Here is a 23,164-nt window from a genome sequence, read left to right on the forward strand (position 1 = left end):
ACACAGTTGTCTCGTTTCGTGGCCGTGATACGACTTGTTGCATTCGTTTGCACGATTAGGAATATCTAATGTTTAAATATTGTAAATCTTTCTCACCGTTCGATTAGAGATTCGAGGCGTCTGTCGATGAAACTAATATCACCAGCTACGGTTGATTTCGTAACATTATTTACAATAAACTATGCACGCACGGTAAACAGTCGCTAGTGATAGAATCGATGTTTGCCAAACAATTATAAATTACGTCTTCTACGACGCACGAGATCGCTCTACGATAAGAACGCATCAAAAACGTTGATGTATCAAGACGCGTGACTATATTTGTTCAAGTCGCTTTATATATAATATGCAAAACATTGACCAATCCTCACCGGGGGCGTGGTTCGTACGTTTCATGTAAATCGTCTAATTTTCCCTCTCCTTCCACGGCGTGACGATCACGGGTGCCATCGATAATAAGCGCGAAATCGTGTAAACAGTCAGTTACACGAGTCTACACCCATCAAACGTGGCACGAAGAGAATACATACGTCCGTGAAATCGGTTTGTTAATCAGTAGCGCACGAGTGCGAGTGTATTTTTGTTTCGCGAGCGAACCTCCGCGCACTTGAGCTAATATTCACTCGTCGAGGAGACCATGAAGAACCGAAACGTTTGCAAGAAGTAACGTCTTAGACCAGTGGTTCTTAAGTCGTAGATAGATATCGAAATTTTTAATATTTATTTTAGTAGCGTACATTATTCCCCAAAAACTATCAACTTTATCTATTAAATGATTCGACATTATAACAGTTAACTGGGCCACCACCAGTTTAACGAAATTCTACAGAGATTCCAGTCTAAAACTTTAAAGTACTCCAAATTTAAAAAAAAAAAAACATGACAAAATCGAGAATCAAACTCCAAAGTGTTACCATCTTTTTTCCTTTGTTCTAGTACCAGCTGCAGCCAAACTTTCTTTTTAATATATGAATTTTCCAAGCATCTGGAAACGCTACAAAATTCTTTTAACATCTTTATCTCGATGATGGTAAAATTCAACGTGGATGCAGACCTAGCCAAAGATAAAATCACTGATTTTAGAAACAAAAATTTGTTACAATTAAAACTACAAAAGCCTACAAACTTAGCCAAAGGTAAACTCGCTGATGTTAGGATCAAAAATTTGCTAGAATTGAAACTGAAAGTGTCTGATGTTTAACACTGTTTGAGAAAATTTGATTTAAGTAATATTTAAGAAATTCCAAGAAATATTTCATAAAAATGATTGATGAACTCTATTAGAGTGCTGAAAGAGCTCCGAAAAATGTTAAGAACCACTGTTTTAGACAAATTCGTAGAGATAAGAACAGAGTATCAGCCAGTTACGCGTACGTTTTATCCAAACATACAGAAACACGGTGAATTTACACGATTCCTTAGTTTCACGAATCTTCCGACGCTCAGATAAGCAAAGTGCGCGCGATCGACAAATTTTACTAGGTATTTTGACGCCCGGAGCAACAATAAGCACTGTTGCTTATCTTCCTTTAGATACATGTACAGGGTGTCTCGATAACTTTGTTAGAAAGCGATATTTCCGATACTTTTGTATAACTGTTCGATTTGAAGGGACACGTATTATGAATATTTTTCTCCAAATTTTAAGCTGATCAATATTTAAAATACGATGATGTATGGTACAAAAAATCCAAGATATCCATTTCAACTTGAGCAATTGCAATATCTCCCGTTATCTTAGTTGAAATGTTAGAGGAAGAAAGTGTTTCATGGTAAAATAAAATAAGTTGAGAATGTAAAATAAAATTTTGTCATATAATGCTTTGTTTTCAAGGCAATGCTATTTAAAAAGTCGTGTATATAATCGAATATAATTTAGTTGATCCGTCTGTTCATTACTCACTATTTCTACTTATAAAAAAGTGTTTCATGGTAAAATAAAATAAGTTAGAAATGTAAAATAAAATTTTGTCTGGGAAAAATTTTAATGGAAGATTCTAGAGGTCAAAATAAGACGAAAATCAAGAATACCAATTTGTTGATGGAGGCTTCGTTAAAAAGTTATTAACGTTTAAAGTTCAGCCCGTACTGAATTTTTTTCTAGAAAGGGAGTAGGATTTCGGGGGTAGGTCTATTCACCAAAAATTATTGTAATTGACCCCCGCAACCGAAAATAATTTTTCCAAAACGATTTGGAATTTTTTAATTTTGTCGAAAAATTTCACACCTCGAATTTTTTTCTCGAAAGTAGGTAGGATTTCGACGGTATGTATAATGACCAAAAATGATTGTAATTGACCCCCGCAACTGAAAATAATTTTTTCAGAATTAATTAAAGATTTTTTTTTTCGCTGAAAAATTTAGGCATCTACCCCCTGTCGATTTTCCTCAAAAATTTGTTTTTCATTTTTGATAATTTTATTTGACGCCCTACAGAAAAATTGTCTAATACTTTTTTGTAGGTACCCACGAGCTCTACTTCAGAAAAAAGTTTCATTTAAATATATTCACTATTGTAGGATTTATGGCTGTTTGAAAATTGGACCATTTTTATGGGGTTTTTCTCATTTTAGGGTGTCAAGGACCAACTTTTCAAATATTTTTAGAATTTCTACATATTATACATTAAAATACGCGTCGTTTGCTTTTTTAAACATTAAAATCGTCCAATCCGTTCAGAAGTTATGACGTTTTAAAGATTCGCATGAAAATTCGGGTAGACATTTCTGGCCAGAAATTATACTTTCGGTAAACAATTTTTTTCTCGAAAATGCGTAGGATTTCGGGGGTATGTATAATGACCAAAAATGATTGTAATTGCCCACTGTAACTAAATATAATTTTTTTAGTATAATTTGAAATTTTTTAATTTCGTTTAAAAATTTCAGTACCTACTCGAATTTTTTTCTCGAAAGTGGGTAGGATTTCAGGGATATATCTATCGACCAAAAATGATTGTAATTCAGCCCTGCAACCGAAAATAATTTTTCCAGAACGATTTGAAATTTTTTAATTTAATTATTAATAACTTTTTAACGATGCCTCCATCAACAAATTGGTATTCTGGATTTTCGTCTTATTTTGGCCTCTAGAATCCCCCATTAAAATTTTTCCCAGGGGTGACCGATCACCCTGTATATAACCGAATATAATTTAGTTGGCGCGTCTGTTCATTACTCGCTGTTTCTACTTATACCGATGTCCAACACTAATATACTATTACACATGGTTTCACATATTTTCAAATTGAATACCCTTCAAAACGAAGCTTCGCATGAAAAAATTGCATTCTTTCTTTTTTAATTGATTTTTCAAATCACAAAATTAAAGTTACTCAAAAAACTCAGTAGCGTAATAAACTGATTAATATTAAGCGAGTCTTATTAAAACACTTTCGAAGACACGTCGAATGGTTCTAACACACTGCCTGTAACATATAATCCGACGAATAATTTATCATCCGTGATTACTTGAATACACAAACCTAGAGAAATGAAAAATGTATACCACACATGAGTAGATAGTTTACATTCCAGCTGGTAAATGAATAATGACAGGAGTTAGTGGCGTGGTAAAGGGAACATTACAAAGTGAATTATACGTTTTCGTGTTAAAAAAAGCATTAACATTTTATACTTGCGCCTTTTCGAATATACAGAAACGTCTCACAGAAGACTCTCATCAAGCTCGTGTATCATTTACGTGTAATTCTAGTAGATGCCGAGTCCTGCACAGTCACATTCTACTGAGAGCAGCATAATATTACGTGTTTTACTACAAAAATTCCATGTTTGTTTCTATAAACAAAACTTTGTTAGGGTTGCAGTTTCGTCGAAATCAACCATTGCGATTCTATTAAAGTAGTTACAATGCTCTATTAAAAAAATGATATTGAGTAACTACTTGTTCGAATGCTTGGTTTCTACATATCTTAAACAGTATTACTTTAGAAACGTTATTTAAAGTTGATTGGTTTCTTATTAAATTCTTATTAATTTTTACTTACTTCAAATTTTAACAAAATTTCTTTATTCCCACTGAGGCATTGCAGAGTCTTTTCAAATGTGTTTTTGGGCGTTTATCGGAAGATTACTCATCCTTTATCTTTTTTCTTCAATCACGTACGTTATAACTCGAGATACAGTTTAAAAGTTAAGAAAATGACGAAGGGAGAAAAGAAAAACTAATTACTTTAATAGACTACATAAATATTCCAAAAATTGCCGAAAAGTAATAGAACAAAAATAAAATAAAAGTAAATATAAATTTAAATTATTTTGTATAATAATAAATGGAGAATCTCTAAAAAGAATAATTTGTAAATTGTGAAGTAATTTGTTTCTGTAGCTTCAAATTAAATTCAGAGAATTTTATGAAAATGAAATACTCTTGAAAAATTGAAAAAAACACAGAACTGTAAATATGATATTCCCAGTATCGTTTCTACATGTGAAAATTAGGAAGTTAATTAAATACTGCACAATAATAATGCAAACGTACAAAAATAAACCTTATTAAATATTTTTAATAAATTTTCATGCTACACATGACGTATCATAAATTTGCTTTTTCTCCATTTTTGACAACACTAAACTTACTGTGAATTATCAATGTATCAAGAAGTCATGACATTTTAACATTTGAAACGCCCCTTTATCTATTGCAAAATATTTTAGCACAACAAGTGGCTTCTGGGTTTTTACGAAAAACTTAGAATGCACAGCAGGACGATGTTCCTAATAGGGACATCTAATTAACAGACCCGATCGCGAAACAATAAAGATGGCTCGACGTTCTGCCAAGAAACAGCGAATTAGCAATGCTGATTACGTTTCTTCGTTTTCGTGATGCAACGATCATCGAGTTGCTTTCCACAAATCGGAATTCTTCTTAAGCGCAATCGTTTTAGGGCATTCGAGTGTGTAGTAATCTTGACCGACGAGTCGTCCTTCCAGAACGAATTCTTGATGCTTCGAAACGCACAGTGACGAAACAGAGCCACAATGTCTCAACGATTACGGAAACTTATATTCAGGAAATTTTGTTCCCGTTTCAAAATTTCTTCTACGAATTTTGTCACTTTCCGGGTACCAAGTATTATTTTCGAAATAAATCCTTCCTCGAATAACGTTTCTCTCTCTGATTTCTAATTAAATCGATTATGTAAATTCGTCTAATTTACACATTGCTATTGCAATATAAAATTTACCAGAAATTGTTTACTCCGGTAGAAATTCTTTTTGTCAATTAAAATAGGCGTTTCGAGCATTTACTGTGCTTATAAGCAACTGCATATTACTGGAGCACAAAAATGGCTGTCTCTTGGAAAGAAGGTCACACAGAGCATACATTTATATCAATTGTTTTCATTGTTTCTGTATCCCTATCACCACTAAAGCGAAATACCTCAGAGTACTATTTAGGTATTAGTTTTTTTTATTGTTTCATTTATTTGTTAATTTTTATATTGGCTACACTTTCAAATACCCAGAAAAGTGCAATAAATTTCAGTTGTAAAAAGTTATTTCATTTTTCAATATATAAGGTGGTCAATATAATTTAACTTAGCCAGAGATTTTTTTTAAATAAATCCTTATATTGAATAAGTGAAAAATTCAATAAATAAAAATCACTAAAAGTAACTTAGAAAACGAAGATTGTCTATAAATTTCGAACGTGGAAATTGTCACCGCTTTTAAAGTGACGCTTCTCAACAAGTTTGCAAATCAAAACTGTTTCATTTACAGAATCCATTACAAATATGATTAACAACTCCCGAATGAGAAAAAAAGAGACTCTATTTTTTAATTACACTCATTTTGTATTTAGTTTAGTTGTCTATCTGTTTTACTCCTTTTACCTTCGTTTTTGAAATTTCTATTCCAATTGGTATACAATTCCAATGTCAATTTCCGTTCAACGAGTACCAGATAAACACTCGTTTATTTTCCCATTCGTTATTTCATTTAAAAACTACAATACAAACATGATTAACAATTCTCGGATGAGAAAAAAAGAGTGTCCTTTCCAAATTAAATTCTTCCCTGTGCTACTATTTACTCATAATTGTTCAACACTATGTACTCGTAGGATACTATTTTTTAATTACACTCATTTTGTGTTTAGTTTAGTTGCCTATATATTTTGCTCCTTTTACCTTCGTTTTTGAAATTTCTATTCCAATTGATATACAATTCTGATGTCAATTTCCGTTCAGTGCCGGATAAACACTCGTTTATTTTCCCATTCGTTATTTCATTTAAAAACTACAATACAAACATGATTAACAATTCTCGAATGAGAAAAAAAGAGTGTCCTTTCCAAATTAAATTCTTCCCAGTGCTACTATTTACTCATAATTGTTCAACACTATGTACTCGTAGGAGACTATTTTTTAATTACACTCATTTTGTGTTTAGTTTAGTTGCCTATATATTTTGCTCCTTTTACCTTCGTTTTTGAAATTTCTATTCCAATTGATATACAATTCTGATGTCAATTTCCGTTCAGTGCCGGATAAACACTCGTTTATTTTCCCATTCGTTATTTTATATTTTCGTCTGGATAAGAATTACAACCATAATTGTGTGTAACGGGATAATATCGCAACCAAACAAACATCGACAGCTCTTGAACTCTTACAACTCAGCTCGATCGTGTACAATTACAGTGACACCTGTCCTGGTAAAAATTGCCGCGCTTTTAACGCGTCGCGATAAAAGTTCCGAAGTTTTTCAGCGTATGTCAAATAGGTTCAAGAACGTACTCTTCGAGCATAGCCGGGTTGCGTCACATTTCAATGATCCAGCGCGCATGCGCGTGTGTGTGCGCGTCGAGTGCGTTATACGCGCGACCGCCAGGCGCACACGCGCTGGAAGAATATTTTATACGGGCCACGCAACACACATACACATATACGCACACGCGCGAGCACACAGAACGTTGTAACTCGCCGGAGAAAAAGAGAAATGACGCTCTCCGCGCGCGAGAGATAGGAAGACAGAAGAGCCGAAAGCAGGGTGACGCGAAGAGGGACACAGAGGTCTGGAAGTATAGGGACGGAGCAAAGTGGAAACGACTCGAGGGGGGACGGAGAGGCTCGACTCTGGCGGAGAAGGGCGGCTAAATAGCACGCGAGGTCAGTGCCTTGAATCGGAGATCGGGCCCAATCAGTTTGAAGCAGATAAAACTCGTGTCGCAGTTTCCAGCGGAGGTCTTGCTTAATGAAGAACGCCGTTACGAACGAATTTTCGTGTTTCGCGTTCTATCGAGCCGTAGGACACGAGTGAAAACGTAACGGACAGTTACGTAGGTACCACTTATGCGGGTACTTTCGCGACACGCGCGTCACGCGAAACGATGCGCCCGAAAGTTACGCCGGCGACCTGGTTGATTTCGATACGCGTTTCGAGACTAAGTAATCGTTAATTTATTACTTTATTTTTGCTTACGGTCAAATAGTTTTACAAATGATACTTTGTTATTTGGATTTTCAATTGATCGAATGTTCGTTCAAATATTTTCTCGTGTTCTCTAATTTTTAATACATTGTATATCATATAGATTAATAGTTTGAAAAATTTTATATTTATGGATTTTATATTGGATTCATATTAAAAAATCGTATAATATTTATTATAAGAATATCTTTTTCAGTTTTTAATTCTAAAATAAGTGTAAAAACTGTGGAGAGGCTGTTTTCCTACGCAACAGTACGAATATTTTTCTGATGAACGAGAAAACGAGAATTTTAAAAGCAAATGCAGTTAAATTACAAAAATTCAATTTCAAGTATAATTATAGTTCAATTAAATACAATTTCTTATTAATTGCAATTAATTTGTAATTAATTTGTCCAGTAAAGTAATTGAAATAAAACAATTATTTGAAATTAATTTACTTAAACTGAACACAAAATGAAATTAGTTTTCTATACTGTTTGTAAAATAAAATTAACAAAGTATTTAAGATAATCTTATTTAAAAAAAAATGTGCCCAAGTCTGGCTGAGAGTTATCGTTGAATTTTTCTGCGTATGTAACACTCGATGATTTAAATATTCCGGGAATATAATTTAAATATTATTCGAATACTTAAATACTCGAATGGAATAGCGTGATGTGAAATGTAAATCAAAATCTGTAATTTGATTGTTCTTTTTTAAACTCTCTTATTTTTATAATAATATTATCGATAACATTTGAATAACGATATACGAAATATATCCGTGGCAATCGAATACCTATTAAATATTTGAATGTTAAATTATTTCATTATATCCAGCCCTACTTTTCGTACAATATAAAGAATCGTAATTTGCAAAATAAAGTACGTATGCAGTATCGTGCCACGATGAATTTTAACTTTTATTTATAATGATTCCTATGTAAATCCTTTTACGAATAATTCACATGATTTGACACGCAAGACATATCAATATCAACATAAGCGTGATATTTAATACAATAGCTTCCCTGTGTTTACAAAGGTTTCAGTGATGATGATATTGCTTCTATCTGTATGTTAATTAGTTGTTGCGCAGTAATTTATTTTCTAAGTCCAATTTAATTAGCTCTATATTTAAGTCGGACGTCAAATTGTTCATGAATAATTATAGACCTATATCCATTCTTAACCCGTTTTCCACGATTTTCAAGGACATGCACAATGATTGTATTCAATCTCGTATTTGATAATTAGGTTCCCATTGCATCAGATAACAAGTTCGTGTCACATTTACGGGCTTAAAGACTTTCGATACTGTCAATCACAACCTGTATCGATGCATCGAAGCTATTTTAATTTGGTAAAAATAATCTACTTGCATGGCAATGTGATTACTAATCACTGATTAGATTAATAATCGTTGCCGGATCGATCGTCTACCTCGCAAAGTATCGTTGGGAATTTTCCAAAATCTGCACCTTAGCCAATTATTATTTATCTTCGTTTACAACATCCTCGAAATTTTTTCTAGAATAAAGTCAATTACAAAAATCTGTGTTTCTGTTACGTGTTACTTCAATTATTATGTCGCATCGGAAATAACAATATAATTGTTTTTTTGTATGCTATAAGGAGAACTAAATGAGAGCTTCTGTTTCATTGTCAGTGCGTATATATCAGACTCAACCTTAATATTTCCAAGTGCGGTACAATGAGGCTGGCTCGTAATCATCACATAATTATTTATGTATTTAAGCTCGATTAAGTATCTACATCTTGCTACCATCGTTAGTGTCGGTGAACTGGGAATAACCTACGATGATAGTCTGCCTTAATTTCCATCATTAACCAACATAGCAAATCCATTGCTTGATCAATACTGTCACAACTTTCAAAATCTGCATACCTAAAGAAATATATACAGGGTGCTCGACCACCCCTGGGAAAAATTGTAATGAGAGATTCTAGAGGCCAAAATAAGACGAAATTCAAAAATACCAATTTAAGAAGAATGGTAATATGTGAACAGCTGCGTGCGCGCAGTAGTAGTTCTCACCAGAGACGAGGTATACGAGTAAACCTTACATTCAATGTATTTTTTCGACCCATTTTTCTGGGGATCTAGAGCTCCAATAATACGCATTGTTTGAATTTTGAATCATTAAAATTCTTCAATCCGTTCAGAAGTTATGATTTTTTAAACATACGCACGAAATTTCGGAGAAACATTTCTGGCCACACAGTATATTTTCAGTAAAGAATTTTTTTCTTGAAAGTGAGTAGGATTTCGGTGGTATGTCTATTCACCAAAAATGCTTGTAATTCATCTCCGCAACTGACAATAATTTTTTCAAAATGAATTGAAATTTTTTTTTTCGCTGGAAAATTTTGGCATTTACCCCCTGTCAATTTTTCTTAAAAATTCGTTTTTGATTTTCAGTAATTTTGTTTGACGCCTTACAGAAAAATTGTCTAATACTTTTTTGTAGGTGCCCATAAGTTCTACTTCAAAGAAAAGTTTCATTGAAATATATTCACTATTGTAGGAGTTATGGCCGTTTGAAAAGTGGACCATTTTTATGTGGTTTTTCTCATTTTAAAGGGTCAAGGAACAACATTTTCATTATTGTTAGAATTTCTACATATTCTACACTAAAATACGCGTCGTTTGCTTTTTTAAACATTGAAATCGTCCAGTCCGTCCAGAAGTTATGACGTTTTAAAGATACACATGAAATTTTGGAGTGACATTTCTGGCCTGAAATTATATTTTCGGTAAGGAATTTTTTTCTCGAATATGGTTAGGATTTCAAGGGTATGTCTATTGACCAAAAACAATTGTAATTGCTCCCCGGAACCAAAAATAATTTTTTTAGAACGATTTGAAAATTTTTAATTTTGTAGAAAAATTTCACACCTACTCGAATTTTTTTCTCAAAAGTGGGCAGGATTTCGGGGGTATGTTTAATGACCAAAAATTATTGCAATTGAACCCCCTAGCTAAAAATAATTTTTTTAAAACGATTTGAAATTTTTCAATTTTGACGAAAAATTTCAGCAGCTACCCCCTGTCGATTTTTCTTAAAAATTCGTTTTTCATTTTTGATAATTTTATTTAACGCCTTATAGAAAAGTTGTTTAATACTTTTTTGTAGGTACCTATGAGCTCTACTTCAGAAAAAAGTTTCATTCAAATATATTCACTATTGTAGGAGTTATAGCTGTTTGAAAATTGGACCATTTTTATGGAGTTTTTCTCATTTTGCGGTGTTAAGGATCAACTTTTCGAATATTTTTGCGATTTGTACATATTCTCCATTAAAATACGCGTTGTTTGCTTTTTGAAACATTAAAATCGTCCAATCCGTTCAGAAGTTATGACGTTTTAAAGATTCGCATGAAAATTCGGGCAGACATTTCTGGCCAGAAATTATATTTTCGGTAAGGAATTTTTTTCTCGAAAATGGTTAGGATTTCGAGGGTATGTCTATTGACCAAAAACGATTGTAATTGCTTCCCGGAACCAAAAATAATTTTTTTAGAACGATTTGAAATTTTTTAATTTTGTCGAAAAATTTCACACCTTCTCGAATTTTTTTCTCGAAAGTGGGTAGGATTTCGGGGGTATGTATAATGACCAAAAATGATTATAATTGGCCACCGCAACAGAAAATAATTTTTCCAGAATGATTTGAAATTTTTTAATTTAATTTTTAATAACTTTTTAACGAAGTTTCAATCAACAAATTGATATTCTTGTTTTGCGTCTTATTTTGACCTCTAGAATCTCCCTATTGTATTAATTCCCTGTAACTTGGAATATGCAAACTATAGAAAAAATACATCGCGAGTTCTTTCTTTTCGTGGCAAGTAATTTTGTTAAAATTATAAGGTAATGCTAATATAAATTTATCTTAATGATTTGTTATTATACAAATCTAAAAACAAAAATAACAGTATTTTATTTTACAATATACAAATGTCGAAAATATGCAAAAAGGTAGTACGCTCTTAATCCTTATTTTGTATATACTTTTTCTTCATTTTTGTAAAAAGAAATCTTATTCCAATAAATAAGTAAATATTTCAAACGGCTAGGGATACATAACGAATAACTGAACGTCAAACAAGGATAAAAAACACACGTGTCTTACGCAAGATACACGTTGTACCCCGCACGTGCGTATGTACATTTGAAACTAAACGGAGACGATTTGCATCCAATCATAAAGACGCTTCCGCGTTTCCCACAGACAACTTTTTTCCCCGACTCAATTAACAAATCCCGCTAATAGATCTTTTAATAAGCTTCGATCAAGGCCGTTATCCTTCCGCTTCGGAAAATTTTTCATTTCTTACATCTCCGCGCTCGTGGATAAAGATTGAAATTGATCCAAAAATGTACAGAATGTTAAACAGAAACAAATTTACTTCGCAAAGGCAAAATTAAAATAGTTTACTTTGCAAAATAGACTTGTGCGGACTGTGACATGTATTACGAAGGATACGAACAGAGGCCTCACTACGTATTGACTCTCTCGATATCATTAATTACGAGATTCTAAATAGATTGCAAACTGAACGTTATTATACACAAAGAGTAATTCTGTATGCATTGTATATGCATAAAGGACGCCACAATGCAGCAAACTTCAAATTAGATGCTCGAAAGTTTACAGAAATTTATTTATCTACAGTCAAAAAATAGTATCTTGCAATTCAAATACCTCTCTATTATCAATTTTATTAATTACAACATGGTAATCGAATAAGACACCCAGACTCTTATTTCTTATACTAATTTATCGTGTTTTTTATACTATACAATATCTACTTATTTTTGCATTCTTAACAAATTAGTATCGCTAATATACGACACCAATGTTTCAATTATTTGTTTATTTAAATCATACCTTCCCTTTTTGACTACTTTCGTACAGGGAACGAAAACTGAGTGGACTTTTAATTTTGTTTAAATTCTATAATATATATAATAGAATAATATACAATAAAATTTTTGTAATAAAAGTTCTCATATAATAAGTTCTGATGTGAATGGATAAATTCGTTAAAAATCAAATTTATTTAACATGCATATATATATTTATTTAATAAAGAATAATATAGTTTACAAACGCAAGTATTTCTCATAAATGTGATTTTTAACGAATTTATCCATTAACATCAGAATTTACTATGTGATTATATTTTTATTATAAAAATTCTATTTTAAATGTTTCAGTGAAACCTATTAAATGTGTTCTATAACTAATCTGTCTCCATTTTGATAATATCACTCGTACTCTTAATATTATTTTTCAGCAATTCTTATTTGTCGACGTACGTTTCTCTATAGCGTGGGTGAACACACAAGCAGTAAAATTATGGATTTATGAAGGACTACAGCAGTGATCGAAACGTAAGGAGACAATAAAGATAATTTATCATTGTCCAACCAAGGTCGGATTGGTTTTCTAATTTTCCTCGTCGATCCTCGATCAATGATAACTTAATCAAAATTGTGACATACGTATACGCGAAAACTCTACCCTCCCTCTACATGTAGATTTCGCAAATAAACATTTTATTAGATTTGCAATGCTTATTCGATCGAACAGTTACTCAGATAAACTTTCATTCATTCACAATGTAATTACATAATTTTTTATAACATCTAAACTTTAAATAAAAGAATAGTAGTTCTTGTTCTACGACCTCAAACGTAATAATGACAAAATAATTGTAACTTTTTTACCTATGAAAACAAAATTTAGAAATAATTACACCAGTTTATTTGCAATATATATTCGATCAAACAGTTATTAAAATAAACTTCCATTCGCAATGTAACTGTATAATTTCGATTGTAATTTTTATAACAACTAAACTTTAAATAAAAGAATAGTAGTTTTTGTTCTACGATCTCAAACGAATAATAACAAAATAACTGTAATATTTTTATCTTTAAGAACAATATTGAAAAATAATTACAAAATAACTAGAGAGACCGTGCAAGAGTACTTTGATGCGGTAGTGAATTTCGTACAGAATACAAAAATTAAAAAACCAAAGAAATAATAATATCTAAGATCAATTAATTAAATATTTCAGCACAACTCCGTTCGTGAAATTAAATTTGGATGAGAAATTTTGTCGATTATCGTGCGTGGTATTCTTGTAACAACATTGAGACAAGCTGCGACACAATCGCAGCGCTGCAATTGTGCATACAGTGTGCAGAATACAAAAATTAAAAAACCAAGAAAATGGTAATATCTAAGACTAATTAATTAAATATTTCAACGCAACCTTGTTCGTGAAATCTTATTTGGATAAGAAGTTTTGTTGATTATCGTGCGTGGTATTCTTGTAACAACATTGAGACAAGCTGCGACACAAATGCAGCGTTGCAAATGTGCATACAGTGTGCAGAATACAAAAATTAAAAAACCAAGAAAATGGTAATATCTAAGATTAATTAATTAAATATTTCAACGCAACCTTGTTCGTGAAATCTTATTTGGATGAGAAATTTTGTCGATTATCGTGCGTGGTATTCTTGTAACAACATTGAGACAAGCTGCGACACAAATGCAGCGTTGCAATTGTGCATATAGTATGCAAGTTGCACGCTCGCCGCGTATACCTTCGCTCGCGATGCGCGTGTCTGTCCGCGAAGCGCAACATACGTAACGAATGTGCGATACTCATTAGGAGAGTCAAGGGTATGTTACGTGAAGAGTGCGGTTACGCTCCGTGTCTGACATTACGTCACTGAATGTGCATCTATCGTTGGCACATGCAACAACCGCACGTTTAGCATCAAGAACGTACAAGCGCCACCGAAACGCGATACCGCCATCGGTTGAAAGGGAAAACGTTTCTTTTGTTTTTTCTGAACGTTCCTCGATTTTCATACCTTCGCGGTACACTTAATCGCGTTCGAACGATGCATCGCGATGTAAGATTACGCGTACGTTCGATTGTGTTAATTATACGACGGCCTAGAGAAGCAAACGCATCAACTTCAAATAATTATTAAATAATAATCTTAAACCAGTTACTTCTATTCAATCTTTATTATTACTCGTAAAATTATATTATAATTGGATTTAATAACAGAATATCGTTGAATCTCACCCTTTACCTGTATACGAGCCGAGTATATTCTTCAGAAAAAATATTTTCAATGATGGATTCTTTATATATCGAGTAAATTATTATTTTATATGAGAAGTGAATTTCAGTGAATGAAATATTTTTATTTAATTACTTACAACATAAAGTGGAGTACTTTATCTTTGTACTGTAAATATTAACTAGTTGTTAACTTTAAAATAAATTTTGATAGAAGATATTATGAACTTCAAACAATTATTGAACGACGAATAAACGATGATTAAACGTTAATTTTAAGCGAGCTATTTTTATTTAGTTTTTATTATTATTCGTAAAATAATATTATAATTAAATTTAATAACAGAATATTGAATTCCTCACTTTACCTGTATACGAGTATGTTTTTCAGAAAGAATATTTTCAATAATGATCCTTTATAAGGGTGTCCAAAAAGGTTGGGACCAAATTTGTACTACACGTTACTCAAATCAAATACATAAAAAAAGTTTGTATAAACTTATTTCCAAAAATGCTTTATTGAAAAGATATAAGTACGATCACGAATGTACTCAAAATACATTTACTGTTATTTCTAATACAGATACAATATTTTAAAAAATTTCAAAAAAGCGCATTCATAGAAGAAGGAATTTTCGAACATTTCTTATAATTATCACAATAAATCATAAATATATTTGAAAGTTTATATCTTTTCAATAAAACAGTTTCGAACACAAGTTTATGCAAATGTTTTCCAATTTTGATAAAGAAACAAAAATAACATCGGTAATTTAATAATAATATACTTCCATTTTTATATGTTTCGATATAAATTCTCGTTTCACGATAAAAAGAGATATAATTTTATCATACTATCGCTAATAGCCTTGCTATAATTTTTAATTAGACTACGGATTTTTTAATATTCAAAAATTACCTGTTACGAATGTAATTTTTCTTTTCCCCGATACGTATATTCGTTCGAATAATTACATTCAGCACTGTAATTACTTCTTTGATGCGATTGCATCGAACACGGCAGAATTTCCATTATTAAGACTGAAATAATTCTATTATCCAAACGTTCTATTAATCGAACATTCCAACGTACGTGGAACCAATATTTTACCTTTGTAGGAATTAGAGCTAACTAAATTCACAACAATTTACCACGGCCAGAAAAGTTATAATATAATGTCGAATAAAACATATAATTTGAAAGCAGCGATAAAGTTAAAAAATGCATTTTTAAACTAGTTAAAAAACAAAGTAGCAGATATCAGAAACGATGAATGCTAAAATATTTTTACGTATTTGTAAGTCTGAAGAAATAACGTAAACAATTTACTATAATACAATTATACACAGTTTCATATGTTGGAAAACTTATGCGGCGCATTCGAGTCGAAGTATTCTCCTAATTTTGGTATCCCACTTTACAATACGCGTAGTTCTAAGTCAAAGAAGTAAATATTACACTATTATAAAATTGATAACAGAGGAATTTGCTTATCTAACAATTTCGCCGTTAATTTAGATAACACTGATTCTACTGTACAAGTCTGTACATATGGAACGAGCTATTATACACTTGTGCAGATAAATTGTTGTAGCTGAGACGTTACGAAACAATTTAACCAGAGAACGGTAACAAAAACGAAATTCTCAATAAATAAATATGTGAGAAAAATTAGTAAACGATGGCCAGAAATTTACGATCCTGTCCCACTTTATTCTTAATGCACTTTCAAATTATCGTTTAAGAAATTGTTCTTATAGTTGCATTAATTGTATCAACCGTATTTTTATTAATATCAATATATAGAGCGATTCTCTGGACTTTTCCAGTTTTCTCGATATAGTTCCAAGTATAAATTTTCTCATCTACGTCTATTTACTTTTGATTATTATTAATGTATCTTACATACCAAATGATTTTAAATAAATACTATTATATAGAAACTCTAATGGCATTTTTCAACCATGACTATACAAAGATACAAGTAAGACTAATGCTCACTTAATATTTACTATATGGAATTTGATTTAATTTTTGTATATAAGGTCCTGAATAACACATAAATAAGTTTTATGAACAATTGGATTTACTTTCGTCATACATCACCTTTTTAAAATAAATTAACTCTGTATTAATCCGTCTTTAAAGTTTTCTTTTTAATTGTCCACAAAGGGGAATCGACCCATCAAACAAAGAATTATTATTATTATTGCTATTATCAACCTCCACGCTTGTATCGTATCGCGTGAATCTCTCATGTCGCGTTTCAAACATGACGTAAGCGTCCGGCGAGTTTTTTAATTACTCGATGAAATATTTTAATTATTGCCTACCCACGTATCGCGTTCAAATTTTTAATCTGTATTTATTTCATCGATAACCCCCTCCCGGATAAACAACATGCCTCGAAGAATTAATTCCGGTCTAGATTTTCGAGAAAATCATTTTTTTTGTATTTCATTTTCTTGAAATGTGAGACTTCGAAAATGCAGATTACATAAAGAGGTTTAAATATAACCTCGATAACGTGATAATTTTTAATACATTCACGTATTGTATCTTAAACTCTTTCTATATTCTTTATCCTTCCTAATTTAAACGTTGAAACTTGTAATTTACAAAAAATGCAAAATAGAATTTTCACAAGCAGTGGCTTGTAAGTATATGTATACTTTTCTATGGGATCGATAGGAGAAATTTTAAATGCGTTTTTCTCGAAACCTTACTGTTTAATCTGTCTTCCATGATACCTGAAGATCTAGCTCACCGATTTATTTTATATTTGAAGAGAACCTTCGACGCTTCTATCACTGGGACTAGAGATTCTCAAAAATATCGAATTTTACTACTTTTGTTAACATGCTCAACACAATAAAAAATTAAAATATCTACGATAAAAAAGAGCTAGAATATATAAATTCAGAATTTTGATTTATCTTTTTTAGAAACGCCATCCAACAAGAAACTATAACAACCAGAATTTTCAATATTTTCGAATGAAAAAAATACTGCACATACTCACAACATAAACAAACATGCCTGGAAAATCTGGATACAAAACTACCTATCTATCATCTAAAAAAAAAAAATCAAAAACCAAACCGGGAAAAAAATGAGTCTAGACAGCAATGTCCACATTACGTTAAGAAAATTTGAAACTTCTTCGTGACCGATTATCGCAAGATAACGTGGACAAAAAAATGCTGTACAAACTCACAACATGAACAAACATATCTGGAAAATGTGGATACAAAACTACCTATCTACCATTTAAAAAAAAAATCACAAACCAAACCGGGAAAAAAATGAGTCCAAATAGCAATGTCCACATTACGTTAAGAAAATTTGAAACTTCTTTGTGACCGATTAACGCAAGATAACGTGGACAAAAAAATGTTGTACATACTCACAACATAAACAAACATACCTGTAAAATCTCGATACAAAACTACCTATCTACCATTTAAAAAAAAATCACAAACCAAATTAGAAAAGAATGAGTCTAGACAGCAATGTCCACATTGTGTTAAGAAAATTTCAAACTTCTTCGTGACCGATTAACGCAAGATAACGTGGACAAAAAAATGCTGTACATACTCACAACATAAGCAAACATACCTGGAAAATCTCGATACAAAACAACCTGTGTACCATTTAAAAAAAAATCACAAAACAAATCGGGAAAGAATGAGTCTAGATAGCAATGTCCACATTACGTTAAAAAAATTTGAAACTTCTTTGCGACCGATTAACGAAAGATAACGTGGACAAAAAAATGCTGCACATACTCACACCATGAACAAACATACTTGGAAAATCTCGATACAAAACAACCTATTTACCATTTAAAAAAAAAATCACAAAACAAATCGGGAAAGAATGAGTCTAGATAGCAATGTCCACATTACGTTAAGAAAATTTGAAACTTCTTTGTGACCGATTAACGAAAGATAACGTGGACAAAAAAATGCTGTACATACTCACACCATGAACAAACATACCTGGAAAATCTGGATACAATACAACCTATCTACCATTTAAAAAGAAATCACAAAACAAATCGGGAAAGAATGAGTCTAGATAGCAATGTCCACATTACGTTAAGAAAATTTGAAACTTCTTTGTGACCGATTAACGAAAGATAACGTGGACAAAAAAATGCTGTACATACTCACAACATAAACAAACATACCTGGAAAATCTCGATACAAAACAACCTGTGTACCATTTAAAAAGAAATCACAAAACAAATCGGGAAAGAATGAGTCCAAATAGCAATGTCCACATTACGTTAAAAAAATTTTAAACTTCTTTGTGACCGATTAACGCAAGATAACGTGGACAAAAGTGCTGTACATACTCGCAACATAAACAAACATACTTGGAAAATCTCGATACAAAACAACCTATTTACCATTTAAAAAAAAATCACAAACCAAATTAGAAAAGAATGAGTCTAGACAGCAATGTCCACATTGCGTTAAGAAAATTTCAAACTTCTTCGTGACCGATTAACGCAAGATAACGTGGACAAAAAAATGCTGTACATACTCACAACATAAGCAAACATACCTGGAAAATCTCGATACAAAACAACCTGTGTACCATTTAAAAAAAAATCACAAAACAAATCGGGAAAGAATGAGTCTAGATAGCAATGTCCACATTACGTTAAGAAAATTTCAAACTTCTTTGTGACCGATTAACGAAAGATAACGTGGACAAAAAAATGCTGTACAAACTCACAACATGAACAAACATATCTGGAAAATGTGGATACAAAACTACCTATCTACCATTTAAAAAAAAAATCACAAACCAAACCGGGAAAAAAATGAGTCCAAATAGCAATGTCCACATTACGTTAAGAAAATTTCAAACTTCTTTGTGACCGATTAACGCAAGATAACGTGGACAAAAAAATGTTGTACATACTCACAACATAAACAAACATACCTGTAAAATCTCGATACAAAACTACCTATCTACCATTTAAAAAAAAATCACAAACCAAATTAGAAAAGAATGAGTCTAGACAGCAATGTCCACATTGCGTTAAGAAAATTTCAAACTTCTTCGTGACCGATTAACGCAAGATAACGTGGACAAAAAAATGCTGTACATACTCACAACATGAACAAATATACCTGGAAAATCTGGATACAAAACTACCTATCTATCATGTAAAAAAAAAATCACAAACCAAATCGGGAAAGAATGAGTCTAGATAGCAATGTCCACATTACGTTAAGAAAATTTGAAACTTCTTTGTGACCGATTAACGAAAGATAACGTGGACAAAAAAATGCTGTACATACTCACAACATAAACAAACATACTTGGAAAATCTCGATACAAAACAACCTATTTACCATTTAAAAAAAAAATCACAAAACAAATCGGGAAAGAATGAGTCTAGATAGCAATGTCCACATTACGTTAAGAAAATTTGAAACTTCTTTGTGACCGATTAACGAAAGATAACGTGGTTACAATTATCTTGATGGCGGGGGCGCGCGACTTGGCGAAACGCGTACGAATCGCGTAAGATCTAGCGCGGATCCTTTGATCGTCGTTCGGGAGTCGGAATTCGACGCGATTAATTACACGTCACGCGTCCCGCTGCTAGACAACGTTGAAGAGCTTGCAACGGTTCCGCGAACGGTGGTCCGCGCCTCCGAAACGATAATTGCGCCTATTTGAGGGTGACACGGCTGGCGGAAGGAATTCAAATAACAAGAACCTGTCGCGCAAGGCGCCTTCGAGAGTCGCCGGGGAATATCGCTCCGGGCGAGAAATTCTACGAGAGAAAGGTGAACTGCCGTTGTAGCGGCGGATCGGGCGAGGCTATAAAGCGCAGCCGGCATGATTCTGTCGCAATTTACGGCGTGGAAATCGCAGCTTTGCTCCAGGCAAGGTAAATAGAGTGTTGACCACCGCGAACGCCCGAGAGACAGCTGATGGGCCGGCGTTTCAGAAACGGAAGAGGAATCGCTCGATGCTACCGATCCAATGACGTACTCGTTAATACCGATAGCAATACATCCTGGTATCAAACCGGTATCGAAATAAGTTGTCATTGGCATTACTAAGAGCTCGGTACAGGATTCTATCCTTACGTATTTACAAGGGATACGAAAATATTGAAGGAACTTTGTATAAACGCGTGTGATGTTAATCTTTAACGAGCTACTTTTATTTAGTTTTTATTATTGCTCGTAAAATGATAATATAATTAGATTTAATAACAGAATATCGTTGAATCTCGTCTGTATACGAGTCCACTCCGTTCAATCCAGTTATGATGTTTCAAACATAAGCATGAAATTTCGAGGAACCATTTCAGGCCTCACGTTACATTTTCAGTAAGGAATTTTTTTCTCGAAAGAGCGTAGGATTTCGGGAGTATGTGTATTGACCAAAAATGATTGTAATTGACCCTTGCAATCAAAAATAATTTTTCCAAAACGATTTGAAATTTTTTAATTTCGCCGAAAAATTCCAGCAACCTACTCGAATTTTTTTCTCGAAAATGCGTAGGATTTTGGGGGTATGTCTATTCGCCAAAAATGCTTGTAATTGACTCCTATAACTAAATATAATTTTTTTAGTATGATTTAAAATTCTTTAATTTCGTCTAAAAATTTCAATACCTACTGGAATTTTTTTCTCGAAAGTGGGTGGAATTTCAGGGTTATGTGTATTCACCAAAGATGATTATAATTGAGCCCCACGACCAAAAATAATTTTTTCAGAATGATTAAAAATTTTTTAATTTAATTTTTTTCAGAGTTACTCTGGTATGTCTGTCCATTATCCACCGTTTCTACTTATGCTGAAGTCCGAATTGTGCTCTACCCGTGTACGAAATTTCTATTTATAAAAACATTACTGTTTTGACATTATAATGAAACAAAAGTTAAGAAACAATTAATAATACAAAGTAAAAAACCAATATTACGGACAAAAACACCCTTTTATTTATATTATAAACGAAATATACAAGTTTAACGTATAGAAGCCTAACGAAATTCGCATAGGAATAGCCTATTAAATTATTACAAAAAACATGAAAATTATTATACTAATTAACACTAGGTTTACGGAACGTGTCAGTTTGACGGGTTTCAGATTCCAAACTTAACGATAGAACTCATAGATATTATTTGTTAGCAATTTATGTTGAATTTGATTAATATAATGATACGAATATTAAAAGAAAAACCATATTTTAATGTAACTATCAACGTAATGAATTTCAATAAAAATGCGTGCAGTGAATGTCCGTAAGTCTAGTGTTAAATAACTAGGACTTCCCATTATTCCCATTAGTTCATCGTTTCTCTATATCACTTTCCATAAAATTATTCATAAATTTTCTATTGAATATAAGTCCGGAAAAAGAGACGTGCACTTAATAAGTTGCACATTTTGTTGTCTTGTTTATAGAATAAATAAATATTTACCGATAACTTGTGGCGTTTTTATAGTAATTTCATCCACTATATTACTCGCACACGCAATAAATGTTTGAAGTCAAAATTTTCTGGAAAATGAATCCTCCAATGAAAATGTTTACTTCTTTATTTTCGTATTGTTTTTTTCATATAGAATCTCCTACAATATCATGTACAAATTAATTTAGAGATAAAAACTATCTACAAATTTGTTCGTCTCTAAACTAGTTTATTCGACATTAATTCCAAAGAATAATATACATGAATTACAGTCATATTATTCTGTGCACTGTGTACGTAATTTTCATTGTATATTTCACTTCATCCAAACGAAATATTTAGATTTTCTATTTAACCTGGATTATTTTACAGTTCTCAAAATAACGACAAATGGTTACCTGAAAATGTTTAACGCGAATTATAAATCGCTTGTTACAAATGCATCCAATGTCATATTACGAAACTGCAGTATTTTGGTTTCATACTACAAATTATATTTTTAATAATTGTGATTATCAGAATAACTTCGAATAAACTTTTGTTTAGATAATACGAATAAAATTGCACGATTAATATTCACCGTTCGTAATGTTAACTTGTAACGAATACAAGTTTACTCAAACAAATAGCAAAGGTGCAGAGCTTGTGACCTATAACTTGTTTTATTTATAATGACAACTACATATTTGCAAGTCTGAAACACTGTGTAAGCATTCTATTCAATGGCCCGATACAAGAAAACGAATTTACATTTAATTATCGATACTCTCTAAAGATTCGGTGTCGTGGCTAGTTTGGCCCGCGATTCGTTGCCATTTTTTTCCGAACTTCTCGCGAGTACTCTGCAATCGGATTGCCGAGAAGTGGAAAACGATCCGTGATTCGCGACGCGTTACGAAACTGCCGCTTTTTGGATACCCTATAGAATTTATTGTCGCTAAATATAAAACAGGCGACCTACTATCGTCACGTTTTCCCCGAGGATCTATGTTTCAAGCTTCTCGATCTTCGCTAGAGACGCTCCCAGCGACGAAGATCGTACTTCGGATGCTAAACAACTCCAAACTTGGTTGCTTCGAGATTGCTATGGAAGCATCCAAAATGACGCAGTCATTAATACCGTT

At 32.3% G+C, this 23,164-nt stretch overlaps 1 protein-coding gene and 1 long non-coding RNA gene across 2 annotated transcripts in view; one reads left to right on the forward strand and one right to left on the reverse strand.

Annotated features, from left to right (window-relative positions):
• Positions 1-23,164, reverse strand: part of Foxo (forkhead box, sub-group O) — a 391,681-nt gene that overhangs the window by 352,025 nt on the left and 16,492 nt on the right. The gene's annotated exons all lie outside the window — the stretch shown is intronic.
• On the forward strand, positions 140-12,713 carry LOC143347539 (uncharacterized). The gene is made up of 3 exons (XR_013080616.1): positions 140-663; positions 937-1,136; positions 12,688-12,713. It is a non-coding gene; the product is annotated as an uncharacterized LOC143347539 (long non-coding RNA).

This window comes from Colletes latitarsis, chromosome 11, assembly GCF_051014445.1.
Source record: "Colletes latitarsis isolate SP2378_abdomen chromosome 11, iyColLati1, whole genome shotgun sequence".
In the NCBI taxonomy this organism is placed as follows: domain Eukaryota; kingdom Metazoa; phylum Arthropoda; class Insecta; order Hymenoptera; family Colletidae; genus Colletes; species Colletes latitarsis.